Source organism: Rhinolophus sinicus, chromosome 1, assembly GCF_057876585.1.
Source record: "Rhinolophus sinicus isolate RSI-liver-muscle chromosome 1, RSI-T2T, whole genome shotgun sequence".
NCBI classification, from domain to species: Eukaryota; Metazoa; Chordata; class Mammalia; order Chiroptera; family Rhinolophidae; genus Rhinolophus; species Rhinolophus sinicus.
Window position 1 is genome coordinate 106,214,271 of NC_142501.1, and position 15,418 is coordinate 106,229,688.

General features: G+C 38.1%; 1 protein-coding gene and 1 pseudogene across 1 annotated transcript in view; one reads left to right on the forward strand and one right to left on the reverse strand.

Annotated features, from left to right (window-relative positions):
• LOC148759173 (ankyrin repeat domain-containing protein 26-like) overlaps positions 1–14,040 on the reverse strand; it is a 68,265-nt gene extending 54,225 nt beyond the window's left edge. The window contains exon 1 of the mRNA XM_088801493.1: positions 13,843–14,040. The gene's annotated coding sequence lies outside the window, so the exon portion shown is untranslated. The remainder of the gene's footprint in view (positions 1–13,842) is intronic.
• On the forward strand, positions 565–11,589 carry LOC148759174 (patched domain-containing protein 3 pseudogene; annotated as a pseudogene).
• Positions 14,041–15,418: the final 1,378 nt, after the last annotated feature.

The following is a 15,418-nucleotide window of genomic DNA, read 5'->3' on the forward strand; positions in this document are numbered from 1 at the left end:
ACACAGACATCTATTGATTTGTTCCTTTTGACATGAGATTTCACCAATTTATGCCATCTGGAATGGCCAGAAAAGATCTCTCTTTCCATTCTTTTAGTTGGCAGCGTGTTCACTTGTCAGTCTGTTACAACTGTACCAGTATTATTACAGCTGCCCTTTGATTTTCATATACTTTTTTTGCAACCCACCTTAAATTTGTCACTTAAATCCTTCAGCTGTCTTTCCAAAGTTAATCAGATCATGAATAACCACACTGCTACTGACAGTTCATTTTTGGCAGTGTCACAACATTCATCTGGCCAATGATTTTGCCAATGTTTGTGTATTTAATCATATTTTTGTCCTTATAAAATTGTGTGGCATTTACCAACACCGAGAAGCATAGATCATATAAACGTAATACAATTATTAAACTTGGACATCATTAGATATTCTGAGCAAAATCCTTACATCAAGTGAAATAATCAAATTAAAGAAAAAATAGAAACCCTTAGAAATAAATCTTGGGAGATTATAGCTGAAAATCAAGGATAAATCAGTAATAACTTTGACAACTTTCTTGGGATGAAACCCTTACATTATAACACGGTAAGACTAATATGATGTTTTTCTGCTTTTAAGTTGCATATACATTTGAACCTAAAATGCTATGAACTAGTAAACTAGTGACCTAGTAAACGTAATAACTATGTAAGCTTGCCATCCAGTAGAAAAGTATCTACTGTTTTCCCGGTCTGTCATTTCAGAAGGAAAGAATCCAATTTTTGCTATTGTGTTTTTCTGAGTTTTCAGAAATGGATTACAGCAAAGCAAGACTATTTCTGAGGCTCTAGGAGACTATTTTGGCCCTTTGCTCACAAGCACTGAGTCCAGGTTTTGGGTAGTGCTTCTATACACTTTTACCTGCCAGGTAGTATATATGGCTGTTTCCAAGTGGAGGAAGCTTTAGACCTTCAAAATTTGACAAGTGACGATTCCTACATCACACAATATTTTACTCTCGATGAAGTTATGGTCCCAGGGTTATGGTTATTGTTACAGAAACTCTTGACTACTGGCATAAAGATGCTAGGACAAAGAGTGGACAAACGTCTGGCCGATTTGGAAAACAAAGACTATGTAGATAAAATTCTTGCAGAGTTTTGGTTATGAGAATATGTGCACTATATGGAAGATAACAGATAAGATGTACGTGACAAGAATGCTTTTAGAAACAGACTTTCCAATTTCGTACGTATGATATTACTATTTCATCATCACATGAAATCATTTCTTCCCGGGCCTTCGTTCAGACCACAGGTATTTCTTTTTCAACTCAAAAGAAGATACCGCTATTGCAGTTAACAAGGCTTGGCCGAAAAGTGTGAATTTCCCTTAATGGTGTATAAACTGGCATTCATGTATTTTGATCAGTATACTGCAGTAATAGACAACACTATTCGAAATGTCATTGTCACATCAACAGCTATGTCCCTTGTTTCCTGAGTGTTAATTCCTCCTCCACTGTGTTCCTTGTGGGTAACTTTGCCATTGCTTCTGTGATTGTGGGAGTAACCAATTCCATGGCATTCTGGAGCGTCCGTCTTGTTTCCATGCCCATGATTAATCTTGCCATTTATACAAGATTCTCTTTCCATTTTTCTGCACACAGTTCCTATGCGTTAGTCTACAATGTGAAGCCCTCGGTGAACCATAGGAAGTGAGTGTTGTGTGTGCTAGGCCACCCACTGTTACAAAGTGCTACTTTCCTAGTAATCCGGGTGAGTGCTTTATCAGCAGCTAAAGCATAGGACTGCAGGACCTTTTGAAGATGTTGTTTCTTGTTATGGTATTTGAGGTTGCTTGCGGCCGAATTTTTATTCCAGTATTTTTAGCCTCTTTTTTTTTTGTTTGTTTGAAGGTTTGTTTGAATATCAACTAGCAAATCAAAGACCAAGTATAGAATTCCTGATTGCCTCCAATTCATTCTGATAAAAACGCATAATTATGAATAGGGTAACAGGGGGATCACTGCATAAATTATGTAAATGTGTAACCATTATGCTGTATGCCTGAAACTGACATAAATAATATTGAATATCAACTGTAATGGAAAAAAATAGATAATTAAAAAAACAAAGAATAGTCAGTAAACTAAAAACAAAGGCATGTTTTCTTCACTTGAAAAATCCCATTTTAAAATGTTATTTAAAATATCCTGAGAAAAATTAGTCTTACATTAAAATACCTTTACTAAATTAGGAAGTGTCACTTTTATTATGATCTATAGAATCAAGTAAAAAGTATAACTTTCCAGTTATTCTTTTCCTTCTATTTCTTCTTTCGATGTTTATACCTGGAACTCAAGTATTTTACATGTGATAGTACAAATGAAATATTATTTTCATTGTACCTTCCCACATGCATTATCATGTAAAATTTCAATTTATTTCTCTCCCATTCTGGCTCTTTGCTATGCATTTGCTTCACGGTGTATTTTGATGAACTCAAGTTTTAAAGTTTTGAAATCCAATTTATCTTCTTCTTTTATTTCTTTTTCTTCTTTGTGTTTGATAGTGCTTTCTGTGCCCTAAGAAAATTTTGCCTATTCCTAGATTACAAAAAAAAATTACCTCTGTATTCTTCTCAAAGCTAATGGTTTTTACTTTACATTTGATATATGTACTCCGATGTTTGGTGTTTGGTGGGAAGTATGGATAGAGATTAATTTTCCATAGATCTGTGTTTGGTGGGAAGTATGGATAGAGATTAATTTTCTTTCCATAATAGTTATCTAGCTGTCCCAGCATCATTAGTGAAAAGACTGTCCTTTCACTAATTAATAGGGTTCACTTGGTTCCTCTGTCAAAGAGCCAGTTGACAATTTACCTATGGCTTAATTTTTATCGTTGATCTGCTTGTCTATAAAAACCAGTACCACACTGCCTTGATTACTGAAGCTGTATGGTTTCTTGAAATTAGGCTGCATAAGTTGTCCAATATTTTTCGTCCTTTCCAAATTGCTTTTGCTTACTCTAGGTTCTTTGCAATTAGATATTCATTTTAAAATCACTTGCCAATTTATCGATAGAAGCCTTTTGGGATCATGATTTGGGTATGGTGAATCTACAGGTCAATTTGGGGAAACAGTTTTCTTGAACAATACGAAATCTTCCAATCTGTGAACATGGTTTATTTCTCCGTTTATGTATGTCTTCTTTAATTCTTTTATTCTATTCACTAGAAACCAGTTACTTACTAAGGCCAGCACATATTTAAGGAGAGGGAATTTCATTGGAGAAGTGTCAAAAAGTTTGTAGACATGTTTTAAAAACACCACATCTACTCACCTCGTCTTACCAAACAAGCCTTGTATCGAAAGGAAAGTACTTCTACCCAACTCAGTATCATTGATTCCGGCAAGTTTTTGTTGTTGGTGTTGTTGTTTTTTAGTATGTTCTTACTTTGTTCTTATTTTGTAGGAAGAGACATAGGATTGCAACATAACACTATTGAATAAGGCATTTTTTGGTTTAAAGAATTGTAGACATTATCTCACTAAATTTTACACTGGGAGAGGTGACTTGTCCTTAACCTGGGAATCATTTCTTCTTGGAACGCAATTCAAATGACCATAAAACATTTGTAGTTCAGTAAAAGGCTGATGATATGAGAATTTATTTTTGTAAGATGTGTTTCTTGCAGTCTTATTTGGGAAGGCATTAATTGACTGAGACCTAAATAACACAACATGATATTCCTACCTAAAACTTCTTTCAAAATTATGAGGTGTTTAGTGGGGGAGTTAAGAGACTTCTAAGAGGTGACTGCTAGTCATTTTATGGAGGAAAGACATGAAGCAGTCATAGAAGAAATAGTACAAAATCAAGTGCAGATGTCGTGTGGCAAAGTCGATGATAGTAAAGAATGTATTTTTTTTAATTAAAGTTTATTAGGGTGACAATTGTTCTTAAAATTACGTAGATTTCAGGTGTACAATTCTGTACCACATCATCTATATATCACATTTTGTGTTCACCACCCAGAGTCAGTTCTCCTTCCATCTCCATATACTCATCTACTTTACCCTCATCTGCTACCTCCCTCACCCCTTACTCTCTGGTAACCACTAAACTGTTGTCTGTGTCTATGAGTTTTGTTTCTTTGTTTGTTTGTCTTGTTCCTTTGTTGCTTTCAGTTTTACATCCCACATGTGTGTAAAGTCATATGGGTCTCGACTTTTTCTGTCTGACTTATTTCTCTTAACATGATATTCTCAAAATCCATCCATAGTGTCACAAATGGCAGTATTTCATTTTTCCTCATGGCAGAGTAGTAATCCATTATGTATATAGACCGCATCTTCTTTACCCAACCATCTATCGAAGGACACTTTGATTTTTTCCATGTCTTGGCCATTGTAAATAAAGCTGCAACGAACATCGGAGTACATATATCTTTACAGACAAATGTTTTCAGATTTTCTGGGTAGATTCCCAGGAGAGGGACTGCTGGGTCATATGGTAATTCTATTCGTAATTTTTTGAGGAACTTCCACACTGCCTTCCATAGCGGCTGCACCAGTCTGCATTCCCACCAACAATATATGAGGGTTCCTTTTTCTCCACAGCCTCTCTAACACTTGTTATTATTTGTCTTGTTAATGATAGCCATTCTGACTGGGGTGAGGTGATATCTCATTGTGGTTTTTATTTGTATTTCTCTGATGATTAGTGATGTTGAGCATTTTTTCATATGTCTATTTGCCATGTATGTCCTATTTGGAGAAATGTCTATTCAGGGCTTCTGCCCATTTTTTAATTGGATTGTTTGTGGTTTGTTGTTGTTGTTGTTGAGTTGTATGAGTTCCTTACATATTTTGCATATTAGCCCCTTATCCGAGGCGTTGTTTGCAAAAATCTCCTCCCTTTCGGTTAGCTGCCTCTTTATTTTGTGGATGGTTTCTTTTGCTGTGCAGAAGCTTTTTAGTTTGATAGAGTCCCATTCATTTATTTTAGCTTTTACTTCCCTTGACTTTGAGGTCAAATGCATAAAATGTTCTTTGAACCTCTGGTCCTTAAGTTTAGTACCTATGTTTTCTTCTATGCATTTTATTGTTTCACGTCTTATGTTTAGGTCTTTGATGCATTTTGAGTTAATTTTGGTACACGGTGACAGATAGCAGTCCAGTTTCATCCTTTTTCGTGAGGCTTTCCAATTCTCCCAGCACCATTTGCTGAAGAGGCTGTCTTTTCTCCATTGTATGTTTTGGATTTCTTTATCGAAAATAATCTATCCATATTTATGTGGGTTTATTTCTGGGTTCTCTATTCTATTCCACTGGTCTGTGTTTCTGCTTTTCTGCCAGTATCATACTGTTTTGATTATTGTTGCCCTGTAGTACAAGCTGAAGTCAGGGAATGTGATATCTCCAGCATTGTTCTTTTTCCTTAGAATTGCTGTGGCTATTTGGGGTCTTTTGTGGTTCTATGTAAATCTGATGATTTTTTGTTCTATTTCTTTAAAAAATGCCATTGGGATTTCGATGGGGATTGCATTAAATCTCTATATTGTTTTGGGTAATATGGCCATTTTAACTAGGTTGATTCTTCCAATCCACAAACACGGAATGTCTTTCCATTTCTTTTTGCCTTCTTGAATTTCTTTAAAAAACGTGCTATGGTTTTCAGTACATAAGTCTTTCACATCCTTGAGAAAGTTTATTCCTAGGTATTTTATTCTTCTGGTTGCAATTACAAAAAAAAAATTATTTCCTTTATTTTGTTTAACTTTTGTTTTCTGAGATTGCATTGTTAGTATATAGGAATGCAATGGACTTTTGTACTTTGATTTTGTAGCCAGCAACTTTACTGTATTCGTTTGTTTCTAATAGCTTTTAGGGGGAGTCTTAAGGGTTTTCCATATATAGCAATATGTCTTCTGCAAAAAGTGACAATTAAACTTCTTGATTGCCAATTTGGATGCTTTTTATTTCTTTCTCTTGCCTGATTGCTCTGGCGAGAATTTCCAATACTATGTTGAAAAGCAGAGGTGATAGGGGACAGCCCTGTCGTGTTCCTGAACATAGAGCAAAGGGCTTTGGTTTTTCACCATTAATTATGATATTAGCTGAGGGTCTGTCATCTATGGTCTTTATTATGTTAAGGTGTTCTCCTTCTATACCCATTTTATTAAGTGTTTTAATCATAAATGGAGATTGTATCTTGTCAAATGCTTTTTCTGCATCTACTGATATAATCATATGATTTTTGTCCTTTATTTTGTATATGGTGTATCACATTAATCGATCTGCATATGTTGAACCATCCTTGTGCCACTGGGATGAACCCCACTTGGTTGTGATGTATTATCTTTTTAATACATTGTTGCATTCGATTTGCTAGAATTTTGTTTAGGATTTCTGCATCTGTATTCATCAGAGATATTGGTCTGTAGTTTTCTTTTTTTGTGTTGTCCTTACCAGGCTTTGGTATCAAGGTCATGTTGGAGTCATGAAATGAGTCAGGGAGTACTGTCTCTTCTTAAATATTTTTGGAAGACCTTGAGTAGACAGGTATTAAATCCTCTTTGAATATCTGGTAGAATTCACTAGCGAAGCCATCTGGTCCCAGACTTTTGCTGTTGGGAAGATTTCAGATGACCGGTTCAATTTCCTTATGTTGATCATTCTATTCAAATTTTCTAGTTCTTCATGATTCAGCCTAGGAAGGCTTTATGTTTCCAAGAACATGTCCATTTCTTCTAGGTTATTGAATTTCGTAGCATATAGCCCTTCATACTATTCTTGGACGATCCTTTGTATTTCTGTGGCACCCGTGGTAACTTCCCTCTTTCTTTTCTGATTTTATTCATTTCTTTTCTCTTTTTATCTTAGTGAGTCTACCCAAGGGTTTGTCAATTTTATTTATCTTTTCACAGAAGCAGCTCTTTGTTGTATTAATTTTTTCTATTGTCTTTTTGTTCTCTATTTCATTTAGTTCTGCTCTGATTTTTATTATTTCCTTCCTTCTGCTGACTTTGGGTTTCATTTGTTCTTCTTTTCTAGCTCTTTAAGGTGTAACACGAGGTTATTTATCTGGGTTTTTCTTGAGATAGGCCTGTAATGATATAAATTTCCTCTTAAAACTGCTTTCGCTGCATCCTAAAAATTTTGGTAGGATATATTTTCATAGTCGTTGTTTCTATGTATCCTTTTTTTTTTTTTTTTTTTTTTAAGATTTTATTGGGGAAGGGAACAGGACATTTTATTGGGAAACACTGTGTACTTCCAGGACTTTTTTCCAAGTCAAGTTGTTGTCCTTTCAGTCTTAGTTGTGGAGGGCGCAGGTCAGCTCCAGGTCCAGTTGCCGTTGCTAGTTGCAGGTGACACAGCCCACCATCCCTTGCAGAGGTTGAAACCAGCAACCTTGTGGTTGAGAGGATTTTCTGCAACCAGTTGAGCCATCCCGGAACTCAGTGGCAGCTAAGCTCAAGGTGCCGTGTTGAATTTTACTTGCAGGTGGTGCTGCCCACCATCCCTTGCGGGAGTCGAGGTATCGAACTGGCAACCTTGTGGTAGAGAGCCCGCGCTCCAACCAACTGAGCCATTCAGGATGCAACTCAGCTCACGTTGTCATGTTCAATCTTAGTTGCAGGGGGCGGAGCCCACCATCCCTTGCGGGACTTGAGGAATTTAACTGGCAACCTTGTGGTTGAGAGCCCACTAGCCCATGTGGGAATCGAACTAGCAGCCTTTGGAGTTAGGGGCATGGAGCTCTAAGCGCATGAGACACTAGGCCGACCCTCTATGTATCTTTTGATCCCTCCTCTTATTTCTTCTTTGACCCAGTAGTTCTTTAAAAGTGTGTTGTTTAATCTCCACATATTTGTGTTTTTTTCTGCTTTCTTTTTGCATTTGATATCCAATTCCAAAGCCTTGTGATCAGAGAATATGCTTGGGATGATTTTAATCTTCTTAAATTTGCTGAGGCTACTTTTACATTCAATACATGGTCTACCCTTGAGAATGTTTCATGTATACTACAAAAGGATGTGTAGTTTGATGTTCTAGGATGAAGTGCTCTATAATTGTCAATTATGTCTATGTCATCTAGTTTAACATTTAGGCTGCTCTTTCATTATTTATTTTCTGTTTCGATGATCTATCCATAGCTGTCAATGATGTATTTAGGTCCACTACTATAATTGTGTTTTGCTCAATTTCTCCCGTCAGTTCTGTTACTAATTGCTTGGTATATTTCGGTGCTCCCTGATTGGGGGCATAAATATTGATGACTGTTATGTCTTCTTGTTGTATAGTTCCTTTAATCATTATGAAATGTCTATCTTTGTCTCTTGTTATCTTTTTCACTTTGAAGTCTGTTTCATCTGATATCAGTATGGCTACACCTGCATCTGTCTGGATATCATTTCCTTGGGACGCCAACTTCCACCCTTTCATTTTGAGTCTATGTTTGTCCTTGTAGCTGAGATGTGTCTCTCGGAGGCAGCATATGGTTAGTTTAATTTTTTTGATTCAATCTGCACTCTGCACTTTTTCATTAGTGAGTTCAGTCTATTTACATTTAGGGTGATTATTGATATATGAGAATATCCTGTCATTCTATCTCTGGTTTCTTGGTGGGATGGTGTCTCCATTGTTTCTTTGCCTTTTTGTTGCTGTCTATTATTGCAGTGTGGTGGTATTCTATGACATTCCCTTCTATTTCTCCTTTTTTGATGTTATATATTTCAGTTCTGGATTTTTTTTTGAGTGGTTACTATTAAGTTTATGTAAAAGAAAGTTTCATATTTAGAGTGTTCCATTTTCTTCAGCATGCTTACTTTCTCCATTCCCTTGTGTCAGTTCAGACCTTTACTCTCTCCCCTTTTATGTTTTTGTTGTCACAAATTATCCCTATTTCAGCTGTGAGTTGATTTCTGCACTGCAGTAGCAAGTTGTCTTTTTCCTCTTTTTTTTAAAGTGTTTGTAGTTGTCTTTTTCCTTCTTTACACTGTGTATTGTGTTTAAGGATATAGTGTTCTATTTGGTGTAGGGGTTGCCATTTTCTGCTTCTGTCTGTTCGTAATACTACTCATGGTTTTGTATTCTTTTGCTTTTTTCTTTCAGGTTGAACAGCCTCCTTCAGTATTTCTTTTTGTTGTTTTTGCTTGTTTGTTTTTATTGGGGAATATTGGGGGAACGCGTTTTTTTCCAGGACCCATCAGCTCCATGTCAAGTCATTGTTTTTCAATATAGTGTGGGGGGTGAAGCTCAGCTCCAAGTCAAGTCGTTGTTTTCAATCTAGTTGTGGAGGGCACAGCTCACTGATCCATGTGGGACTCTAACCGGTGACCTTGGTGTTATGAGCACCGCGCTCTAACCACCGAGGATGTGTGTGGAAGAAAAAAAAAAGGGCAGGTCCCACATTATAAGCTAAAGCCTATGGAGCTGTTTGAGTTCCTTTTGATCACCAACCAGACTCTCTTGTTCTCCCCTAGAGGGAGTTGCTCTAAATGATGCCTCAGGGCCAAATGGTAAATTTCTCCAGGGTAGTGAGAGTATTGTCCAAGCGTGGTGACAGCAAATCCTTGAAAATAGCTTTGTGGGATTTTAAAAATCTCTAACCTGTTTTACTCAGTGGAGTCCTCCAGAATCTTCTTAGTTCAGCCATTGCAGAAGGCACCAAGTATTACCCGTGAAGCCGTCTGCATCGCCGACAGCCCTTTCTCTCCCTCCTACTTTGAGTTATTCTTAGTCTGGCGTCCCCAATAGAAACACATGTACTTGTTTAGAACAATGTTCAACCTATTCTTGTACATGGTAAGCGTGCCCCAACACATTTTCAGTGTTAAAATGCTAATGGGAAATTCCACTTACTATTATGGCAACTTTTAAAACATACAAGTCATTCAGGAAAAACAAAATTCTAAGCTTTGTGTTTTACAATCTTCACAGTTCTAATGAAAGGCTGGCAGAGATCAGAACCAATGTTCTCCTGAAGGAAGGGCAGAGCACTTTTCTCAGCACTGCTCTTCTGAGGCCTGTTCCAGAGCCACCACGTGTTGGACATTTTAATACGAGGTTACTCCTCAGTAGAAATCCTGCTCCAAGACAAAACTGGGCGATTAGTCTGTCAACCTCACGGACTTCAAATGATAGCATGGAGGCCTTGGGTTTCAGGTTTCTGATATAATTCTTGTTTTCAGTTTGGTGAAATTCTGAGTTGTTTTATTGTCTAATGGACATGAAGTAAAAGTCATAATTATGTGTGCTAATATATGTAGAAAGGAGACAGAAATTTTACAATCTTTTTTAAGTCCCTGTGTCTCTCCTGTTTCAAGGGCTACTTATTATTAACTGTATTCAATGAGTGTAACTAAACTGATGTATTTTAAATTTCTCGAAAAGTTGCCTTTAAGTTCGATTGTAGAAATTAAACATCATTGCCTAATAACCGATGGTACGCTTTGAGATGTTTTGGCTTACTTCTTAATCGGTTTTAGTTTGGGGGTGGTTTATATCAATTTTAAAGTTTTGCTGCACCCCAGTTTTCCCTCCCTTGAGCATAAGTGACTGATTGACGTTCAAACACTTAACTACATATGGATTTTTATTATTTCAATGAAACTGTGATAAAGTCTTTTTATGATTTTGGGAAACTATAACATTAAAAAGATTAATTTCTGCTTTTAAGTTAAAAGTTGTCATCTTCTTACATGAGAGTACATCCTTAATTTTTAGTTCACTTATAGCATTTTCTATTTCAATGTTTTAAAATGTCTCACTTAGCAATTCTGCATTTTCTAAATAAGGATGCTAAGCAAATATTTGAATTTTAAAAATAAAGTTCACTTATGTCTATATGTCTTGACATCATTTGAATAATTGATGACTAAGATGGCAATGCTAGGGAGTCTTTAAATAGTAAGTTGTTTCTTGTGTGTGACACTGTTATTAAAATATGCATTCTTGAGTTTTTCAGCTCCAGGATTTCAGTTTGGTCCTTTTTTATGGTTTTCAACAATTTTATAAAATCCTCCTTCCACTCATTAATTTTACTCCTGAACTCATTGAACTGCCTTGTGAGTGTTCTCGTATGTCAGTGAGAGTCTTCATGACCGCTGTATTGAAATCTCGGTCATGTAGATGACAATCTTCTGTGACTTAGGCTTGGTTTCTGGAGAAGCGTCATCTTCTCTCAGTGTCATCACGTCACCTTGCTTGTTCATGTTGCTGAATGGCTTGTTCTTCTGCAGGTGCATTTGAAGGAGTGAACCCTTTCTTATTTAGGTACATTTCGGTTTGCACAAGTCAGCAGGTAGATGATTAGACGTCTTTCTTTTGTTTTCCAGTAGATGGCGCAATCGTGCAGCCTCTGTTTTCTCCCTCAGGCGCTCCTTGAGTGTGGGAGGTCCCGGGGTCTGGGCTTAGCTGTGGGTGTGGGAGTCGCGACCTGGGTGACCAGAGTGGTGGGTGTCGCTGCTGTATCCAGGTTGCCAGGGTCTCTGGTCACCATCACCGTGGGGGTGGTGGGGAAGTGGGCGGTTGAGGGGAGCCTGTTTTGGAGCCCGCTGAGCTACTACCTGGTTCCCTATGTCTACTGGTAGCACTGTGTGTGGTCTGGATGCCCGAGAAGTGTTTCGCTGCTGCTACTGGTCTCTGGTGGTGCCGGCGCTGCTGCACCTGGGGAGGGGTGGGGAATCTTGGCAAGGTTGGGGGTAGGGGGGTGGGGAGAATGCTGCTGCTGCCCCTCTTACCGTCCCCTGGCTGGGATGTGGGGGCTGCACCCCGACCCCTCCACCACTACTGCCTCTGCTGGGGCTTCAGGCTCAGCCTTGTCCACCTGGACCTGCAGCTGTGGGCCTGTCCTGTCCTTCCCCCCATCCTGCCTCCCTCTCACATCCAGTGCACCCTGCTTCCATACTTTTTTAGCGCTTAAAATACATTAAATGATTTTCTAAAAGCTGGAGATGTACTTTTTATGTAATAATCATGAAAATCCTTTGAAATAAATAATATTATCTTCATTTTACGGCTTGGGAAACGGAGGCATGGATGTTAAGTAAGTTTATTTCCAAGGTCACACATTTAGTAAGATTTAAATAGAGGAAGTCTGACCACAGAACCCACATTCCCAAGCAGCATGGTCCTAACCAGCCTTCGATAGCACAAGGCCTGAGAGTGAATGAAGGTTAAACCAAGGAGAGGAGAAATTCGCCAAGAACCTATTCAGCTACGAGTAAGCTTCCCGCAGGTAACATGCAACTCTACAGAGCACCTTCGAAGTGTAGATGTCGTCCCTCCTCCCAGGGCCCTCGGCAATGGTCTCTGGATGGCCTCCCAACAGCCACTTCATCTAGCCGTGTACGAGCAGGGTCAGTATGGCGATAGCCTACGTCATATGCTCACTCGCTGGCCTCTTCCCCCCCCCACTCTTAGCAACCTAGAAGAGCATGAAGACATGACCAATTCTAGAAGCAGAGCCATCCCACGGAACCTACTGCTCTTCTAAGGGCTAGAAGCGGGAGGTGACAAAGCTAACTGCGGACTCCTCATGGGTGCTGAATGTTTAACAACTGACTATCTGAAGTAAAGAAATCTTGATTCGTAGTGTTAGGTTGCTGCAAAAGTAATTGTGGTGTTTGCATTTATTTTTAACCTGTTAAACCGCAGTCACTTTTGCACCAACCTGTATTTGCCGATTTCTGTGGTACAAATACTCCCCCACCACAGCTAATTTCAAGCTACCAATATGGGGGAAAGACGCTCACAGTCGAATCTGGTGAGCCCACGAGCTGGCCCTAGCACATGGCAGGGTTTCACCTCTTCCTCTAGGTTTACACTCGCTACACGATCTATAGATTTAATTTCCTAAATCAGTTCACTCTGTAAGAGATTATTAAACAGTTTTCAACCTCTGGGTTGAAAATCCAATGCTGAAATTTTTCTACCAGTGAAGGTCTAACTTTAGATGGAATCCATTAGCAATGTACCTACATAAACTTGGAGAAACACTTCAAACAACATCTGAGGAAGGACAAAAATGTAAAAGAGAATAAACTCGCTTTTCACTCAGAAGTATCTCATAGTTAATTCCTTTTTTGGTTACTAAGTCGGTTCTTTGGTGACACTTTCTGCTTCACAATATTGTTATTTTTCTTGGCTGCTTCCTTTTCTCCTGGCCACCAGGCTGGACTTTTAAGTTACCCATAAGTTTTGTCTTATCTAGGACAGCCCATTTTTAAGATTTCTAAAATGAAAATTTATGATTTTTGAAGAAACCGATTACAGTGTATTTCAGAACCACCTGGCGTGCAGACGTTATTGCACAATGGGGCGTAATGAACTTCCCAGCACGTGCCCAGCCTCCGTGTATTTCAGTTCCTAAAGTGCCGCCTTCTCAGCCTGCTTGCTACCGACCTCTGTTCAGATCTCTCTCTGTCCTCTCACCTGGACATCTGATCTTGGCCGCACTGCCCAGAACAGCTTCCAGCTTTGTCATGCCGAGTTTAAAAATGCTTCTGAGACCTTTGAGCTGGCACAAAGCCAGCTGAGCAAGTGGATCAGACCATACCAGGGCTTGTCCGATTATGAACTACCTGTTGGTTTTTTGTGCCCTTCGATACAGACTGCCACCTTGATCCCTCCCCTCTGCAATTCCCCCCTCAATACTTATACTCAACCATCTTCAAACTTGAGTTTCTATTTGCCTGCTGATTCCTCCGTTGTATTTTTATTTCCTTTAACCAAATTCCTTACTAAAGTCACTGTCGACATAGGAGGAAATGTTAGCGGTTGATAATACCTCACACTGTAAGAGACATAATGTATTACATTGGAAAAATGATGTGAATGCCTACCTTTAAAAGAATGTTTCCAGCTCTTGTCTCTTCCAAAGGAGGTAAATGGTATCCAGTAGCATGTTTCCCCACCACCAATTTTTATGTGTAATACTAATGATCGAAAGTCAGTCTCTAACTCTATTTCCCTTTAAAAGAAATCTTCTTCTTGGAGAGTCGCTATTTTCATCTTGCATCAGGAAAATTCAGGACCGAACTAAATATTAGGTTGTTGCCAGGAACCAAGGCTGATTACAATGGCTGCTAGAAAAACTGGAAAAACAAAGGCATCTACTGAGGAAATCCTGCCAGACAAGTTGTGACAATTTGAAAATGAAAAGAATGCTAACAGTGTTATTTGGAAAAAGCTGAGTCTGTGAAAAGCCATGAGTTCATAACGATACTGAAAAAAAGAAAATTAAGATGAAGTTTCGGAAAAGGCAGTTGAAATAGCTTTTAAAAGGATGAACAAAAGTATAACATGTTTAGTTTCTCACTGACTTCAATGTTAGGAAAAGTAAATGCATGTGAGTAATTTTTCTCCTATATTCAGGTCAGGTTATAAAATAGAGCGACGCACGTCTCTGTTTTTGTAAACAGGAAGTTAAGTGTGAGCTGAGCAGTGGTGAAAGTGTGCCAAGTACAGGGAGAACTGTGGCAGGTCCATTGGCAGGAAGTGTATCCAAAAGGAACAACCTGGTGAAACACTGGAACTGTTCACACAACTAGAAAACACAAAAGATTCTAGAAAAAAAGAAAAATTACTAGCATATACTAGAGACTTTTGTCTTGACTGGGTACAAGACAAACACACAAAACTTGTGCCAAGCCACCTTAACATGGAAATGGGGGAAATATTGCCTTCATTCCAATGATAACAATTTCAAAATACTTAGGAGTCAATTGCACAAGAATTATACAGCTTCTACAGAGAAAAACAATCTATAGAAGGGCACTGATGACATAAAATAATATCTGAACAAGTGAAAACGTATGTAAAATTTTGGGATAGAAAGACAGTTTATTAAAATTTAAATTTTCATAAAATATACATCGAGCAACTCTGTTTCAGATTCCAATAGGATTTTTTAAAATTAGATACAAGTTTTTCCAGTGTATATAAAACAATTAATGTCAGAGAGAAAAATTATGAAAAGAATAAACAGTGATGGACACTTTCCTTACTGGACCTGAGAACTTATTACAAAGCCAATATATTCTAAACAATAGTATTGGTATGATATGAGATTACACAGAAATACCAGTGGAACAGAACAGAAAATTCAGGATTCGTTTTTATGCATATGAGAATTTAAGATACGATTAAAACAGTAGTACAATGCAGGGAAAAATAATGAGTTATTTCATACATGATGCTGGCACAAATGGCTGGTTACCTTAAAGAAAGTAGGATTAGATCTCCCCTTTTATACCATGTAGCGGGGGTGCCAAAAAAATGTATACACATTTTAAGAGATGTTATCTTAAAACGTGTATACTTGTTTTCAGCATCCTCTGTATGTAAATAAATTCCAGGTGCATAAATGATATGAAGTATAAAAAAGAAGAGAAAAATACGAAAATCTCCAAGGCATAG